The 17,376-nt window shown below is 39.2% G+C and overlaps 1 long non-coding RNA gene across 1 annotated transcript in view; it reads right to left on the bottom strand.

Moving 5' to 3' along the window:
* Window positions 1-9,941, bottom strand: part of LOC137106948 (uncharacterized) — a 47,588-nt gene extending 37,647 nt beyond the window's left edge. Inside the window, exons 1-2 of the long non-coding RNA XR_010912043.1 lie at window positions 9,793-9,941; window positions 479-557 (exon numbers count right to left, since the gene is read on the bottom strand). This is a non-coding gene — a long non-coding RNA (uncharacterized lncRNA). The remainder of the gene's footprint in view (window positions 1-478; window positions 558-9,792) is intronic.
* Between the last annotated feature and the right edge of the window lie 7,435 nt (window positions 9,942-17,376).

The following is a 17,376-nucleotide window of genomic DNA, read 5'->3' on the forward strand; positions in this document are numbered from 1 at the left end:
AGGTTTTCCTCTGAGCAATCAATGCAGCAGCAGCAGGGGAGTTAAAGAAAGTGAAAGTGAAATGTGCAGCTTCCCTGGTGGTTACAGGTGTACCACTTTAAAATTCATGGAAAGAACAGTCCAGCTAAGTCAAGAGTGAGGATTGCACTTCGGGGGTATTGATTATCAATCTACAAGTTTCTAACCTTGTTCACTTTCACTGTATACACTGTAGTTTTAGCCTATTTACAGATGAAGTCTGTAAATACTAGATGCATATTTAATATTGATATGTCATTATGTTTTAATTCCAGTACAGTACATATACCAGTGTGTTCTGAACACAAGATCGCAACAGTCAAACAAACAAACAAACAAAACAAAAAAACACATCAAATTGTGTTCGAATTTCATAATGTCCAATCTAAACTTAAGGTTACAATTGCTCATTTAAAGAATTTTTGGTATTAATCTCTTCGCGGAGAACAGAAAGGCTCACCTGTGTGTTCAGGGCAGTTCTTCTTCTGACAAGGTTTCAGGTTCAGTCACAGCAAACACTCTTCACGGCACATCATCACCTGCAGAAAATGTTTAAAATGGAAGGAAAATTCAGTCAGTGCTACAAAAGCATCCATCTCATTCAGTTAAAACTAAATGCACGTTCTTTTAACCAAGGGTTAAATTTTAGTCAAATCATTTTTAAAAAATGACCTTCAGAGTTTCAACTAACATTTGTGCATCGTGCAATAACCTGTTTGGGCAACATTTCAGCTGGTGTCTTTGTCCTTATGATGGATTTCTCACATCCACATTCAACATCAGTTTACCTAACATGAACTGTTTACAAGGTCTAACAAAACTTTAAGAACAGACACAGAGTATTTGTTACTCAGTTTTGCTTGAAATAGGACTTCAGGTGCTCAGGAGTTATTGTGCTTACAGTTTGCCTTATAATTAAATGAATATTTGTAATTAATTGTAGGTAGGCAGAACATTTTAGCACCCAGATTCTTTTATCACAGATCCCTGCTGTTGTTATATCTGCAGATTGTGGTTTGGCTTTGTGTTGCTGAAATAAGCAAAGTCTTCTCTGAAAAAGATGCCATCTGATTGAGAACAGATGTTGCTCCAAAACCCCACAGATGTGCAAGCTACCCATGCCGTGTGCCCAGCAACACCATCACAGATGCTGGTGTTTGAACTGTGCACTAATACCAGGTCAGATGGTCCCTCTCCTCATTAGCATGGAGGATACAGCATCCAGACCACAGGACATTGTTTCACTTCACCTCAGTCCATTTAAATGAGCTTGGGCTCAGAGATGATGGCAGCATTTCTGGATCTTGTTTATATATGGTTGGTTATTGCATGGTTAAGTTCTAACTTGTGTATGTGGATGCAGCAGGAAACTGTGTTCACTGACAGTTGTTTTCAGAGGTCTTCCTGAGCCCAAGCAGTGATTTCCAATGCAGAATCAAAGATCATGGACAGTCAGTACTGGATTTCACTTGTCCCTTGTGTGCAAAAATGTCTTTGAATTCTCTAAATGTTTGAATTATATTTTTTAAAGAATCAATCCTCCATTAGGAGGAAAAATGTCCTAATATAAATTTTATATATATTTCTGATAAAATAAAAATGAGGAATAACAGGTTTTGTTGTTGAGTTTGAGGGTTTGAAATACACTTGATTAGTAGGGTAGAATCAAAGGTCAAATATTTTGAAAGAGGTTGATTCTCTGATTTTCCCAACTTAGCATATGTTTTTAAAGGACACCGTCACTGACATTTAATTTGGTTCTTCAGCTTCTAGTTTAAATAGTACATGTGAATAAATGGCATCAAACGTTGCTCTGACTTTTGATATTAAAATATTTCTCTACTTCTAGCTGAAAAATCCCTCTGATGACATCATTTGGAGGAACCTTCAGTTCCAATTATGTCATCTCTTGGCTCATACTATGGAGTTTGTAATCATAATCAACCTGCTTCTCCAGAGCTCCTCCAGATGAACTAATGGTGAAAAACTCTTCCTGGTAATGTCATCTGGAGGAGTTTTTCAGCTAGAAGCAGAGAAACCTTTTCATAGAGGGAATTTAGAGGGAAGTTAAAAGCATGAATGTACATTTACACCCCACCCTTAAGCTACAGAAAGCTAGTTGAAAATTAATGAAGTTGCCCTTTAACAACATTATTTAAATTTCCACAAAAATAGATAATGAACCATCCATCATTAACACATTTGGTGTTTGACACTTTACTGCAGCAGTGTTAGATACAGTACACGTCTGAAGTTGCTCTGCTCTGAATTAACGATGCAGCAGGGCAACATTCATTTGCACTTTGAAGCATCATTCTCAAGGTCAGTGACTGTTAAGTGGTTTTAAAATATGTTGTTCACTAATATGATACAGCAGTAAGATGTTTGCCCGAGGACATCAGGAAGACACAACAGATGCCCTACTGAGCCTGCAACAATAGTTTTAGCAGTAGTGAAATGTAACAGTTACTATAGTACTGACATCGAGGAACTCAGATTATTAATTATACATTAAAAATCATATGATATAATGAATTATTAAAAGAAAAGAATAAAGAATAAACAGCTTACTTGAGATCCTTTAGAAAAAAGCAAATAGATCTAAAATGTATTGAATTTCACTGATTTACAACTTGGGCCCAAACAATCTAGTTTAGGGAATAAATGTATATTAATGCCATAAAACATTTGTCTGCTTTCCCCATGTTTAAATATCTCTCTGGTTCTAGGTGGAATATGATGAATGACATCATTCAAATATGTGCTTTAGTTCAGATGTCAGCTCATTGCTCATAATATGGAGGTTGACCTGCTGCTCAAAACTCCCCTGGATGACATAATCTAAACCCCTGCTGATGAAAGATTCCTCTGAACTATGTAATCTGGAGGAGTTTTAGAAGTAATATACATATATTCTTGAAACTAAAACCAGAAGATATAAGTTGAAAATAGATCAATTGGAGAGTAATCAGTTACTTTGCAAGCAAAAATAAATATATTTGATGGTTCTGGCTTCCAATTGAATTTGTGAATTTGATGCTTTTTATTGCCACATGTAACAAAAGACTCATTAAAATTTTGGAGATTCTTCATAATTTGAACCAGATGATTTATTATGAAATGTATAATTGTTAGTTGTAGTTCTAATAGTTGGTAAAACATTTTTAAAACATTACACACAATTTGCTCACAATAAAAGAAATATTTGAATATCAGACCTATTGGGGAGTATTTTACGATGTTTTAATACTAATGTTAAGAAAACAATCTAAAAACTTTGTCAACCATGTCAATTAAAGGCCACAGACCTGATAATGCAATGACTGTGTTGCAAAGTAACAAAAATGTTTGCTGATCTCAAGTCACTACTGAGTGCACTTTTATTCGTATCTGTCCTGAAAGAGCGATAAACTCAAAGAGAATTCTCATTACGTCAATAAACAGTATTTCATAGTGCTGAAGAAATCAATATGATGTAGAAAGAGATGGAGCTGAAAAAACAAAATGGTGGTGTTGCTTAGGTTGGCATCAGTGGGGCCTTTATAGTGAAGTTGATTAAAAGAAAATTGCTTTCAAGTGCTCTCAGCAGGCTGGGAGGTTGAGTGGGAGTGCTCTTGTGTGCAGCGCTGGTGGAGTTTCACAAACAAGCTTTCAGGGCAAAGAAACAAGATGAAGAAATGCTTTGAAACCGCTGGAGGACAAAGAATGTGGAGGCACTGCTGACATGGTGGCGCAATATTACTGCTATTATCATTTTCAATACATTTTTTATTTAAATGCCCTTTCTGAGCCTGGTGAGATGAAATTTATTTCCGTCTCAAAAGTGATTCTTAGTCACTACTGTACCTTCCATTGAAGAAAGGGATTTGTAATCTAAAAAATGTTTGATGGACTTTTTTGACATTTATCGTTTATCTACTTTAAAATTTATAATGAAACGAGCCTTTTTCTATGTCGTATCCACATTAATATGTATTTCTTCTCAATGGTATTACATGAAAATAAAAGACAAATGTGTAGTCGTCAAACAACTAAAAAGGTCAAATGATAACCAAACTTTTATTTTGTTAAGCAGTTTTCCTGACTGATCTGTCAAATGGATAGGATAACTGTTACACATTTGTAATTTAATCTCATTCTAATTCAAATTGGCATCAGGAGATCAAATACTGGCTCCAATTTTAATAACACGTTCACCTAATAGGCTTTTAAAAGGTGGAGTGAGCACTGGTTTTAAAGTAGTCCGACTTTGCTGGGAATACCATTAGATATCCATTACTGTGGAGGGTTCAACTTTTTTTAAACACTCGCCACCAGAACTTCATTTTGCATTGCATTTGATTAAATTTTAGTTTCTTATCCAGGCACACATTTTGTCAATGTAGGTATTTATGAATCCAGCCACAACATGTTTCATCAGTTTCCACATGTCCAGTTGGGTTAAGATAACGGAACCATTCATTCTTGGTGATTTTAGATGTTCATTTTAAGGTTATGATGCTGGTGGAGACACTGGACAGTAGGTTCTCCCTTAAAAATGTCTTGGTTATCTTCAGAGTTTGTTGTGTCCCGCAAAGATGCTGCAAAGCAGCCTGATAACACAACATCTTCTGTGTTTTATAATGAAAGATTGTTTTCTCCTCTGTTATCATGGAGCTGGTGTGACTTACCAAAAAGCTCTTGTTTTGTTCCATCTCTGCCGGATGCTTTCTGCCTTGTGGACATGCACTTTTTTGGAAGCATCCAGTCTTCTGCCATTCAGTCCACTTTCACCCAGAATGAAATGCATGGTGCAACTGTTGTACCTTGATCTTGGTAGTCAGCTTGTGACTCTTTTCCTTCATTTTTTTCCCCATTTCAGCTTTCTTTCTATTCAACGTGGTGTAAAATCTTCTCTTGCGCTCTCATTCAGGAAGGTTGTTTGTGGTCTCATGGCCTTTAAACGTCTGATTAACTTGAGGAAACGTGGGAACAGGAACATCAAGCTGCTTGGAGATTGTCTTGTAGCCTTTACCTTGAGCAATTTTCTTTTTTCTCCATGTAGGCTAAGTGACTGATTATGAGATCGAAGACACTTGCGAAGTTGTTTGAAACATCTTGACAATCCTCTTATCTTACTTCTAAGGTGCCAACAATTTTGTTCAGGCCTTTTTTTTTGCTTAGCTCTGTTTGTGTGGTTTTTTGTTCTATTCTACAGTAATCTAAAGACATGGAGGTACACTTTTCATGAAGAATGGAGATTATTTCAATGGTTGAATGTTTTCTATGTCATTATGTATGTCTTTCACAACTGTGTAATGTAATTAGAGACCCCAAGATTATCCCACATTGTGTTTGTGTGTTTTTTGGATGTTAAATAAATAGCTACTTATTTTAGAAAACAGATGCATTAATGTTCTTTACAAGATTTTCAGGAGATGGCTTGGAGATGGGAGTCAACTGCCAGAAGTTCATCCAACGGTAACAAACACTAAACTTACAGTACTTATTAACATGTTATAACTTGTCAGCCCAGTATTTGTTTAACGTTTGTGAATCCTTTATTTGGAATCACAGACAACTTATTTAGGTGGAAAAGTCTGTGAGATGCAGCTGACAGTAGCTAGTGGTGACTTGGCATTCGACAGAATATGTAGCCCACAGACAGACACTGAGACAAGACGGGACACTTCAGTGACCACACTCAGATGGGTGAAATCCCTGGTCCGACAAACTCATCCCACACGATCGATTGCTGCTGTGACAACAGCCCTTCTCGTCACAGGCTGGAGAACAAGCTGTTGTGAAGGTCTGAGAATGGAAGATAGGCCCCGGAGGGGAGGCTTGATTTACGAGCCCCAGTCAAGATGGAGGCACAGTCGCCCACGTACTGTAGACGGCCTTCCTTCCACATCAGTCTCCCTCTCCCTGCCTGCGTGCCTGCCGCTGTACTTGTCCTCCTTCCAGTGTCTATTTGCCTGTCTGTTGACAGCAGGAATGGGTTGAAATGACATACCACCCAGAAAAACATTTCATTGTGCTCTCCACCTTTCAGTCTGATCTGTTGGATGGTGAAATCCTAAATGTCACCTTTAGCTAGATTCCTCTTATTTTTTTACAAGCTTATCCCTCTGGTAGGAAATGCTTGCTGATGTTTAGATAGATAATGCAGGAGAAGGAGCTAATTTCAACATGTCATGTAGCCATCGACCAGTGGGAGAAACAAACTGGTGACACTCGGTAGGTTAACTGTGCTGCTAGACAATTCAAGCACCCTGAGGTAAGAAACTCATGCGTTATTTTGTGTGGGACATATCACCGTCAGGTACACTCAGTGGTATCTGTCCTAGCACATCATGGGCAAGGAAGACAAATACTGTATCAGCTTCATTACCGGGATTGCACCTGCTTTTGAAAATGGGCCAGTGGGCCGTTTGAATGTTGGGTTTGTCCTCATATTTCAACTGATTTCAGGTTAAGGAGAGCTATGGCACAGCACAGAGAGAAAGGATCTTTTCATGCAGTAGTCACAGGTTTGCAGACACATGCATTCCCTAATAGACTCTCTTCAGGGTCAATTAAAACACGTCTTATTTGACATGTCAGAGAAGCAACTAACATTTCTCATTAGTCTGAATATTTGCATATATACACTAAATCCTCCCAAACCAGTTCTTTTCATCGTCAGCTGACTATATTTTGCGATGTCACACATGAAAATTATTTTTTTCGTTTCAATAGTCAGAACATTTGCAAGTGATGCCTTTGTCCTGCTTTCTCTGTGATATTCTGACTTTTGAATCCAGTGAGTCGTTGATCAGTGACTTACGACAGTATTCAGTTATGTTTGAATCAGACTCTGATGGCAGATATTGGCTCGACTGATCACTGTCAAGGAAATCTGTTCCAACAACATGGCCCAGATGAAGTAGATTACTGAGGATTTTAACAGATGATTTTAGATGAAGCTTTAAACTCATAATAATAAATATTATACATTATATAACATATTATGTTCATATTTTTAAGTTGATTAATAGTCACTGATTAATGTCTTGTCATCAAATTGATTAATTTATCGAATATTTTAATAGCTGAAAGTGAGTAAACCATTAAGGCTTTTGTAAAACTCTGACCTATGTCTCTACTTTAGGACTTGGTTGTTTTTGGAATTGCTGTGGGGCTTCTGTGATTCCAAGTAATTCTGGCAGCTGCAGAACTTAAAGCATCTGTGAATTATATTTTATGCATTGTTAAGAAATCTAAGTGAGATCTGTCAGCAGCCTGTTCAAGACTTGACCACGTATTCTGGTGATGCTTTAAACCCCACAGTCCTTCCATGCTTGCACCCCCTCCCCCTCTTTAATTTATCAGGCTGCTGTTGAACGAGTGAAGACACCCTGCCTCCATCTCTCTCTCTCTCTCTCTCTCTCTCTCTCTCCTGAGCCGTATCAATATTCATGGGTCTGCCGGGTGCGTTTGTGCGACGGCTGTCTCATTAGCCTTTGATCCCCTTGCGTGAGGCCTGTCGGAGCGTTGCGGCGCCAACAACAGAGCAGCGTTTGAAGTGTAGAGAGAACAGCTGCTTGCATTGATCTCCATATACTTTCTTTGCCATCCACACACGCGTCCATGCATCGTACACAGATGCTGCCCACAGGCACATGAATACATGCATCTACTGTAGACAGCCACACTCAACTTTTTCCAGTCTGACCTCAAAGCTACAACATCTGCAACCAGTCTCTGTAACTACTTTACAGGTTGCAACAGTAGGCAGGTCTATAGGTTTCAGGATTGCACAAAAGCCCACAGTTGTTCCACCTTTTCACATGTTCATATTTGCTGCTCTCTACTTTGAGAGAAAACAAAATGCTTGGGGTGTTAAACTGCTGATAAATAACATCAAGTGCCTTTAAGATGCCATATTGGGCTTTTTCATTATTTTCTGAAAATGTATACAATAAAAGATTCACTGATTAATCAAGACCAACAGATTTTTCAATAATTAAAACGTTTAGTTATAGAACATTATGCCTCAATCACAAGATCAATAGTCTGTAAGATAATAAGTCAAATCTGTAAAATGACGGGATGAATATTGTGTTTATATGTGGTCTCAGTCGAGTCATGTAGTCAGGTTTTTTTTTCCGGAATTATGCAAAACACACCATCAATAAATTTCTCAAAGGGAAAATGAGTAAATAAGCACTACTGAGCTTAGCTTGCAGAGAATAATATTACACAGACTGGAAATTAATGTTGAGGCACTTTCTGTAACAAAACAGGAATGATAAACCAACAACTTATTATGCATGTTGGACCAAAGCAGTAAAAAGCTCAGTAAAAAGCTCATACTTACTACCATGAGACCGTGGATATTATGGTAATTACAGAATTAAATGCTGCAATCTGGAATATTCTGGTCGATGCCAGAAATAATCAACAAAGTCAAGTGTTTTCTGCTTTTTAAAATGGATTTTCGAGACTAATCCACATTCTTTTTGTTGAATTATGAAGCGTAATTTGCTTCAAAAGGAGTAAAGCCCACAAATGACATCCCCTGAAATTCAGCCATTGCCCAGCTCCTGTTATACCACTGAAAAACACAGGCTTTACATAGGCACAGGTTTTACATAAAGTGGTCTGCAGCAAAGAGTTAGAATTACACACCAGACTCAGGAACCAGATAGCTTTTTAAAAAGACTGGAATTATCACACTGAATCACCAAATTACCACCATACGTCTACGTTTTTTCTTTGTTATAAGTCAAGTAATAACACGCAGTTCACTTCCTTCCTCTAATGTTAGGACATTTCCCACTGTGCAACAGGAAGGAGAGCGGCCAGTCGAATGACATCATGACATCTGCACAAAGACAGCCGCTGCACATTCGCAGCTCTGCTGGGAAACTAAAGATCCAGCCAAAAAATAAAAGATTTGGAGCTTGTCGAGGTTATTGCCCTCCTGAGAACAGGTTAGCAGATCAATACTGCCAATGTGGCTGATAACATTAGAGCGCCCTTAATGGCTCTAATGAAGAGAGTGGTTGACACATGCTTACGGAGACGTAGGTCAGACAAACAGTCTGTGAGCGGCAGAGTTCACTTCATAAAAGCAAGTTTTTGCTATTTTACTAACTTTAGTTGCATTGAAAATAGAATTAATTGATCAATTCTTGACCATAATTTGCAATGCACAGTACGAATACATAGAAAAGCTCCAATGCGAGATGTTTGCATTAATGTCAATTTGAGTATTTCAACCAAATAATCTGCACTAAATTAAACACCTAATACAAGCAGATTGCTGAAATAGGAACAAAGAGCTCATTTTCGCGGCTCTCTGTGTGTTATGTTTTGTACAGCACTGTCCAACTGAGTAAAAAGAATTTAAAGAATAGAAGCATCTGTGCCAAGTTTGTGGGGCGATCAACTCTTTTTCAGTGTCCTTTGTAACATGGGGTCACACTGTGCTGAGAATGAGCCTGATTGCAGGAAATGTTATCAAGCTCCAAAATGTCAAAGAAACTACATCTCAGCAGAATCGCTCCTGGCATTTTGATAAATCACACCCTCTTCTGCTCCAGACACACACACACACACACACACACACACACACAGAGATAGACAGAGCAACCTGCTGCTGCTGGAAAAGCCTTGTACTTGGCAGGATCTTTGCAGGCACAGACACTCTACTTAACACCCTCCAGCGCCTGACTGCTGCTAGTACTCAGTCCTGACAAAGTTGAAAGCAGCAGAGGCACAAAAAGGAGACGGTGAGAAGGAACGTACCTCACAGCTGACCACTTGGTTTTTTAAATTCAGGAGCTGCTGGGATGCACCGGTGAGGCAGGACTGTCGACCTCTCCTCTCTGTGTCTTCTCTGGGATGGAGCTGCTCCTTCGCTGCCTCCTCCCTGCCTCTGGCTCGCTCTGCTACTGTCTAAGCCCCTCACACTATCATACCTCCCTCCCATGCTGCTCCCCCTCCTCTTTTTACTCCACCCCTTTTCTAACCTGCTCCCTCCTGTCTCTCCTACCCCTCCTTGCTCCTCAAACTCCAGGGTGACAAAGGAAATTAAGGCTTTTATCCTTACTTTCAGCGCTTTTTACAGATAATGTTTGCTACTTGCTAAAATACAATCAAATACTATTATTTAAACATCTTGCAATTGGGTTTAGTGTACTTCAAGGTAAAATATGCACAATGAAAGTGCTAAATGTAATACACCACAGTATTTTTATTATCTTTCTAGTAGGTTATTACAAATTTTGGTACATAAAATATTTGAAATAAATGCAAATATTCAAAATGACTGATAAAGAATTCATTAACAAAGCTGCTTGTTGTATATGACAAAAAAAGCATCAATGGCTTTTGGCTTGTCCCTTCAGGGGTTGCCATGGCGGACTGTGTTCCGCATGAGTTTTTACACCGGGCGCCCTTCCCGCTGCAACCCTCCCATTTTATCTGGGCTCGGACTGGCATGAGATGATTAATTTTTGGTTTCTGATCATTCACACAGTGCAATATGTGCTAAGACTCAATATCAAAAAGACTGTTTAGTACGTTCAGTGACTGTCACATTCGTTACTCATACTGTAGCTCTCCCACCATCTCGGAGAAAAGAAACCACTAAAAGAGTGGACTGATGAAGACTGAGTAACCAGAGGAAGGCACTTACGGTACAGTGAGGGGCTTTGAATTGAATTATACCATCCAGCTGTGTGTTTCCATCACTGACCTGAGCGTGACATTAATTTGTTAGCTGATCTTTGTTGGATAGCATTCACACCAGATGACCATTTGTGGATTCCCCAGCACCAGTTCTGAGTCTTCTCCTCTCTCTTTGCCTGTTTTCCCCTCTCTCCCATAGAGAGCCCTCCGCTGCCTCTGCCCCTGTTTCCATAGTGACACTTTCCGACTCTGGCTCGACATAATCAAGTGAACGGGATAGGGGTGGGGGTTGGGGGCGTGAGGGAGTGAGGGAACTGGGAGATGGAGAGAGGGGTTGAAGGAGTAGCCAAGATGAGATTAAAAAAGGAGCAGAATGAGATAGATAAAGGAGCAAATAATGAATAAAGAAAATATCAATAAAGATGATTTGTCAGTGGCAAACTGTGTGCTCGGCTCGAGTCCATCCCTGCCTGATGCTGGGTTCAGATCAGGTGCTTTGGAAAGCCTTGGCATATGGCTGAAATAATTACCATGCTCATCAAACAACTAGATGGCCTCTTGTGCTTTGTGACAATGCTCCCACCAGAGTAGAAATGAATTATGGGACAGTGTTGATCAATCTGAATTTTAATGTGAGTGGTGCTCAGCATGGGCTTAAAGGGTGATGCCAGGCAGAGATGATGCAGACTGCTCCAAATGCTGCAATAAAATAGTATACATTGTTCGGAGCAAACGTGATGGTAAAGCCACTCTTTACCGCATGGCTGAGGAGCGGGTACGTTGATGTGGTCCCCGTCGTTTCCTCTAGTGTGAGTGTTTTGGCCACTATTAAAACCCAAACATTAAGTCCACCGCTTAATATGATGCACTTCAGTGTGCCGCCACCACCTACTTTGACTTGATGATAAACAAATAGTAGAATTATCACATTTCTGACAGTTTGAACTAAAAAAACAGAATTTAAATCCTTGTAAAAGAAGAAATCAGAATTGCGTTAGAAAGTACAGGTGTACCTAATAAAGAGGCCAGTAGTAAATTACAAAATATGATGGCAGCTTTGGACAGTTATTAACAAATTATACCATGAAATGGTTTAATGATGTAATACAGTAGAACATTATACTACCTACAGGAAACAAACACCTTCCTTCATGCTGATGAGTGCTCAGAGGAACAGATGGTCTTCCCTGGATGCAGCTCACTGCGAGGACAAATCTGCACAAATAACAGTTACATTTGTGCTACAACTGCCTTCATTTACTTTTAAAATAGCAGTGAGCGTCTTCTGTAGAGGTGGGAATGGTGCAGAAGATAATTTTGTCACATTAATCATGATTAAATGTGATTACTGTCCACTGCTGTCCTTCCTTTGCGATCAGCGAATGGTTGAAATATTGCTTTGTGAAACTTTTCTAATTCTCTATCGATCCCCAAGCTGCTGGGTTACAGACTGCCTTCCTCCACAAGGAAGGTCACATAGCAGGGTCAGCTGCTCATGGACCCAGTTCAGATTTAGAGCCCTGATTAAAAGGACATTTCTGCAGGGAGGGTATGAGGATCAAATATGAGACTTGAAGGCTTATAGGACGGTTTCTCTAACCATGAGGCTGCTCTGCTACTGTTTTGCTGAAGGAAATGGAAGAAACATTTACACCTAGCAAATAAATAGCCCTTTGTAGGTGCACAGAGAAGCAGAGCTGGATATTGAGCCACCACTTTGGTCATTAAAGATTTATTCTTCAATCTAAAAAAGGCCTAATAAAATAGACACAAACCAATAATTAAGTGATGTGATAACAAATGTCCAAATCAGATATTCATTTAGCACATAAATGCATTTGCATTAATCTGCTTGTGCTACATTGCACATAACCTGTAATTATCGTGTCCACGGTGGCTGCAGCCAAGGTCACACAGACTAATTTTAAACCTGTGTTGAGTTTTCATTATTGTATTAGTAATGTCACACTGGATCAAAAAACACCCATGAAAACTTACAGGATACATGCCAGGAGTGATTTTTCTGCTGCTAACTTCCTGGAAGGAGGCCACATGAAAAGTTCTAAAAACCACAGTGCACCCTGGGGATACTGTTAGGTCTAACATACCACAACTGAGCTGAGCAGATGGCTCAATCAGACTGTGCAACTAAGATATCACAACACAAAATGTGCTCGAGCTCTTAAGGCCAGCAGAATGTAAAATTTTGCATATGTTTAGGTACAAGTAGTGTAACAGGAGTAGCTTTCTGCTAAATCCGAAGTGTTAATATGCGCCTGTGAACCAGGGCTAAACATCTAGTCAGTGTTTTTATTAGGGATGTCTCAGTGTTGCACATTCTCAGCATAAAAAAAATGCACATTCTGTCTCTGTGTAAAAGCTAAATTGGATGTTGGGCTTCCCTCTAACCACCCTATTGGCAACATTCCTATCATTCAATTTGGTGATAGCTCTGCTTATAAAGGAGTACTACCTGGCCAAGCACAAACTTGTCAGAAAGATTTAGGTCTCTCTAACTCTAAATTCCAATCTCAGCCTGTTAGTTATCCCCGGCTTTAGTTTAGTTGGCAGAATGATTGACAGTCGGCTGATTGGGGAGCTGTGGATTTCTGTGCCCTCAAGTCAGATTCTGGAGGGATTCAACCAATTACTGCTCAAGGGCATCAAGACAAGGTGCAGAGGGTTGACGCCAGCGCGGGTTGTACTCTAACCCCTCATGGCGCTGGTGCACGCCAGAGGGTACAGTAGGATGCAGCGGAAAGGAGGAGTGGAGATAACAGAGACACAATCAGACCTGGCAGGTTGTGTTTCTTGTAATTGGAAGAAAAAGACTGTTTCAAGGTTTCACTCTCAATTAATAGAAATAAAGCACGAAGCAGGAGGTGAATGACAAGCTTGTGTCGCTGTCAGTTATTGTCTGCACAAGCTTCCCTTTTGGCTATTTATTGTCACTGTACCATTTAAGCTTTCCTCAGTCTGACAATAACTTTTAACAGGGTTAAGTATTTATTATAAACTGTAACACCAACAGCTACTCTTGCTTTAATAACAGTAGGTCAACTTCAAAGAGACATAATTTTTTAATAATAAAAAAAATTTATTGGTAAGCCCAGTATAATTTGTCACTTATTATAGGGATAATAAGAATTAGCTTGACCTTCATTTATTATTTTATGCGGGAACATATATTCTTTACATGTGTTATTGTATGTTTATCTTGATCAGATATACACTAATCCCGCCCATAAGAATATTATTACTTTTATGTTTAATTTACTAATAAAAGTATGTACATACAGTATGTACTGCAAGGCCAGCCAGCAGTCAGTGATGAAAAAAATCAAGGTGACATAGCTTCAAGTTTGAATTGGTTCTCGAATTTGGCAGTAAAAGTAAGATCAGGTCTGGTATGTCAGCAGAACTGTGCTGTGCTTACAATCGTTTTAAATTTATTAAACGTATTCCTATTCATTAAATGCTGTGTATAATTTCTCTAAAACTAGGACCATACGGGACAATACACAGAAATTTTGAAATTGTTCAGGAATTGCCAACCTGCAACAGAAAGCTTTTCCATTATATGTACTACCTTACAACGTTTCCTCAGTGTGAGATAAAAATGAAATGTCATCTTTAACCTACTCTATGACTGTGAAGCAGAAAAATGTAAATTTAGCAACAATTTTTACTCTATTATCTGCACCACCAACCTAATGTCAGCATGGACTTGGTAAGTTAGAAAGTAATACACAGCATGTGCGATCTAGAGTGACATCCATTTAGTACATTTGCAGGTGATGTCAGTGTATGAAAGTTGAGGTCGCTGAGGGTTATACTCATAATTTCAAATTGTTTAAGCTGATTTCAGTGACAAAATCTTATTTAGCCAACTTTGAATGAAAGAAACCAAGTTTTCAGCTACTTTATACTGTGGTCTACTCCTTGATGTGTGTGTGTGTGTGTGTGTGTGTGTGTGTGTGTGTGTGTGTGTGTGAGAGAGAGAGAAAAAGGCGCACAGAGGGAGAGCAGACACCTACTTGTAAATGATGTCTTTCATCTCTTGACTTCAGATGTGGCTGTCACCCACTTCCATTTTACAGCAGGATGAAGTGGGACACTGTAAGGCCGGAGTGTGAGAACAAAGGAAGCTGAGAAATGTGTGTGAACACATAGACGCACGCACACGCACACACGGTCCTCTTCTTGGAATCTTCATAACCACAGAAACAGGGGAAGGATATACCATCTCCACTGTTTTCTTTTAAACTTGTGTGGTGAGATTTCAGCAAGGATAATCTTGAGGATGTCTAGCGCTTGAAAATGAATGAGCAACACACTCAGCTCCTTCAACCAACACCACTGTGGTGCCCTTGAGGAAGCCTCTTAAACCCCAAATCGCTCCAGTGAAGCTGCTCAGCGTCCAACAGCATCAGACTGTAGCTGCATTGAGTGAACGTCTGCATGAATTTGAAGCTCAAAGCTGAGAAAGCAGGCAGTAGAACCCTTCTCAGGATATATTTTAAAGAAATCTGAGTCTAGGGAGTACCCAGAGAAATGGCAATTCATTTATACTAAAGCTACAAGGTGTAAGCGAAAAGTCCCTGGGGGAAATTAAAGTGTGATAAAACAGGACATTCATATATTCTAGTAATACAGCCGGGCATGCTCAACCTGGATTTCCCAGATCCCAGTGTAATTCTTTGACTCACTCCTATCAGAATCAGTTCTTATGTTTTCAGTGACAGCTCGGGAGAGCAGCCAGCAATGACTGGAAATTGAAATTGCTTTTCACCATCTCCACACTCCCATTTCCAGTTAGATTTGCAAAAGTGAATAATCCATGGCTGAAGTTCGCGAGGAATTCTCACTTGACAGAAGCAGGTTATGGCTTTTTACAGACTGTAATTATTAATTCATATACTTTTCCATGAAATTCCTGAAGTTTGAATTGAATTGATCTCCTATGTTAAAAACTGTGTCTTTTCCCACAGACTCCTAAAGGGAGACTCTCTTTCCACTGGATAATTTTTATTCTTATTTCACAAATCAATATAAAAGAAACCAGGCAGCTGCACAAAACAATTTGCCTTTAAGCTATAGCTGATGCTAATGTGTTTGTCTCTAACAAAAGATTAAAATTAAGAATAACAGAAAACAAATAAATAAAGCATAGGGTTGCTTTGTTCCCTAAATAGATACAGTCCTATAAATCAGATGATATAAATATAAAAACTTACTAAAAGTAAAGACCAAAATAAGCATTATCTCATTTGGCATTTATTTTTTTATTATGTCTGATATATCTCGGATCATTTTTCATATCTTTTCAAAAATTTTATTTTACACTGTTTAATGTTTAGACAGCAATTTTTCACATTCTCAGTCACAGCACTGTCCAGTTGTTGCTGCGCGTTGATGTGCAGCTGCATTTTCTGTTTTCCTGTCAGACGTACCACTGGCTGGAAATCACTGAAAACCATTGGATACACGAAGCCATTAATCACATATCAACATTTCAAGTCCATGAGAAGTGTGAAAATGCATTTTACTGGATGTTTGTTTTACTTTGATTTGTTAAAGACCCTATTATCTAATACCAGAGGCCATCACTACTTCTCCTCAGTGTGTGCAGAGCTGAAAACATGATTAGATAAACCTATAGACAATAACAATTCATTTCATATTAGAGTTTGACAGTGTTAAATACATTTAACAGACATTTGCTTTAGGACAGAGAAGAGAAGAGGTGTTGTTACTATTCACTAAGAAAACTGGTCTTAATGAGAAATCCATGCAGAAGAGGATAAGCACCACTCTTCACCTTATATACCGAGAGCCTGGCTGCTGAGACGGCTTCATTAAGCCCGACAGACTATGGGCTGTCACTCCTGAAAACAGGCAAGGCGGCCAAAGGAATGGGAAACAACAACACAGTAATAAGGTTGACATTTACAATAGGCGTCGGATATCATATCCCATTTCTCCCTGCACACCCTTAATTCCTTTTTAATTGCTTCTCCATGTTGGTTCCGGGATAAGGCTGTCTCTCTTCATTTATGAAAGTGAAGAGATGGGGACAGTGGTGTGTATGGGGGGGACGGCTGATGGTGTGTGTGTGTGTGTGTGTGATAGCGGCGATGGTGGTGGGGTATCAGATGCTAAAGGGGGGAGGGTATGAGGGGGGTTTGGTTTCAGGCGAGTTGCAAGGCCAACACTGAGATAATTGGTAGCTTTTTCAAACAAATCAAATACTTTTTAAAAGAGCTTTGATTAAACACTTAAGAAACTGACTTCATTTGATGAAAATAACTGAAGAATTAAACGATTATGACACACGTGATTAATTATCCTGCAGCACGCCCCTGAATGAATATGTGCAGACTTTTAAACACTCATCCTTAAATGGGTGGATTATGATACAAATGAGAAACAAGAAGCCAAAACGCTCATTCTCACAGCAGATTTTCAGACCACTGATACTCAGCAAGAATCAATACCATTCTGTCAAAGAATGAATCTAGTTCTAGCAATAAAATGGTGGGAATGGCCATTTAATGGAATAGATTGACCAGTATTTGTAACTGCTCTTTCCTCTGGACCAAACTACATAGAAAATAGAAGTTTTGTCCTGCATTTAAGACTGAGTAGCAAACATCAGTGAAGCATCAGGTCCATCGTGTTGCAGACTGACTGACAGCA

Source organism: Channa argus, chromosome 21 (assembly GCF_033026475.1).
Source record: "Channa argus isolate prfri chromosome 21, Channa argus male v1.0, whole genome shotgun sequence".
Taxonomy (NCBI): Eukaryota; Metazoa; Chordata; class Actinopteri; order Anabantiformes; family Channidae; genus Channa; species Channa argus.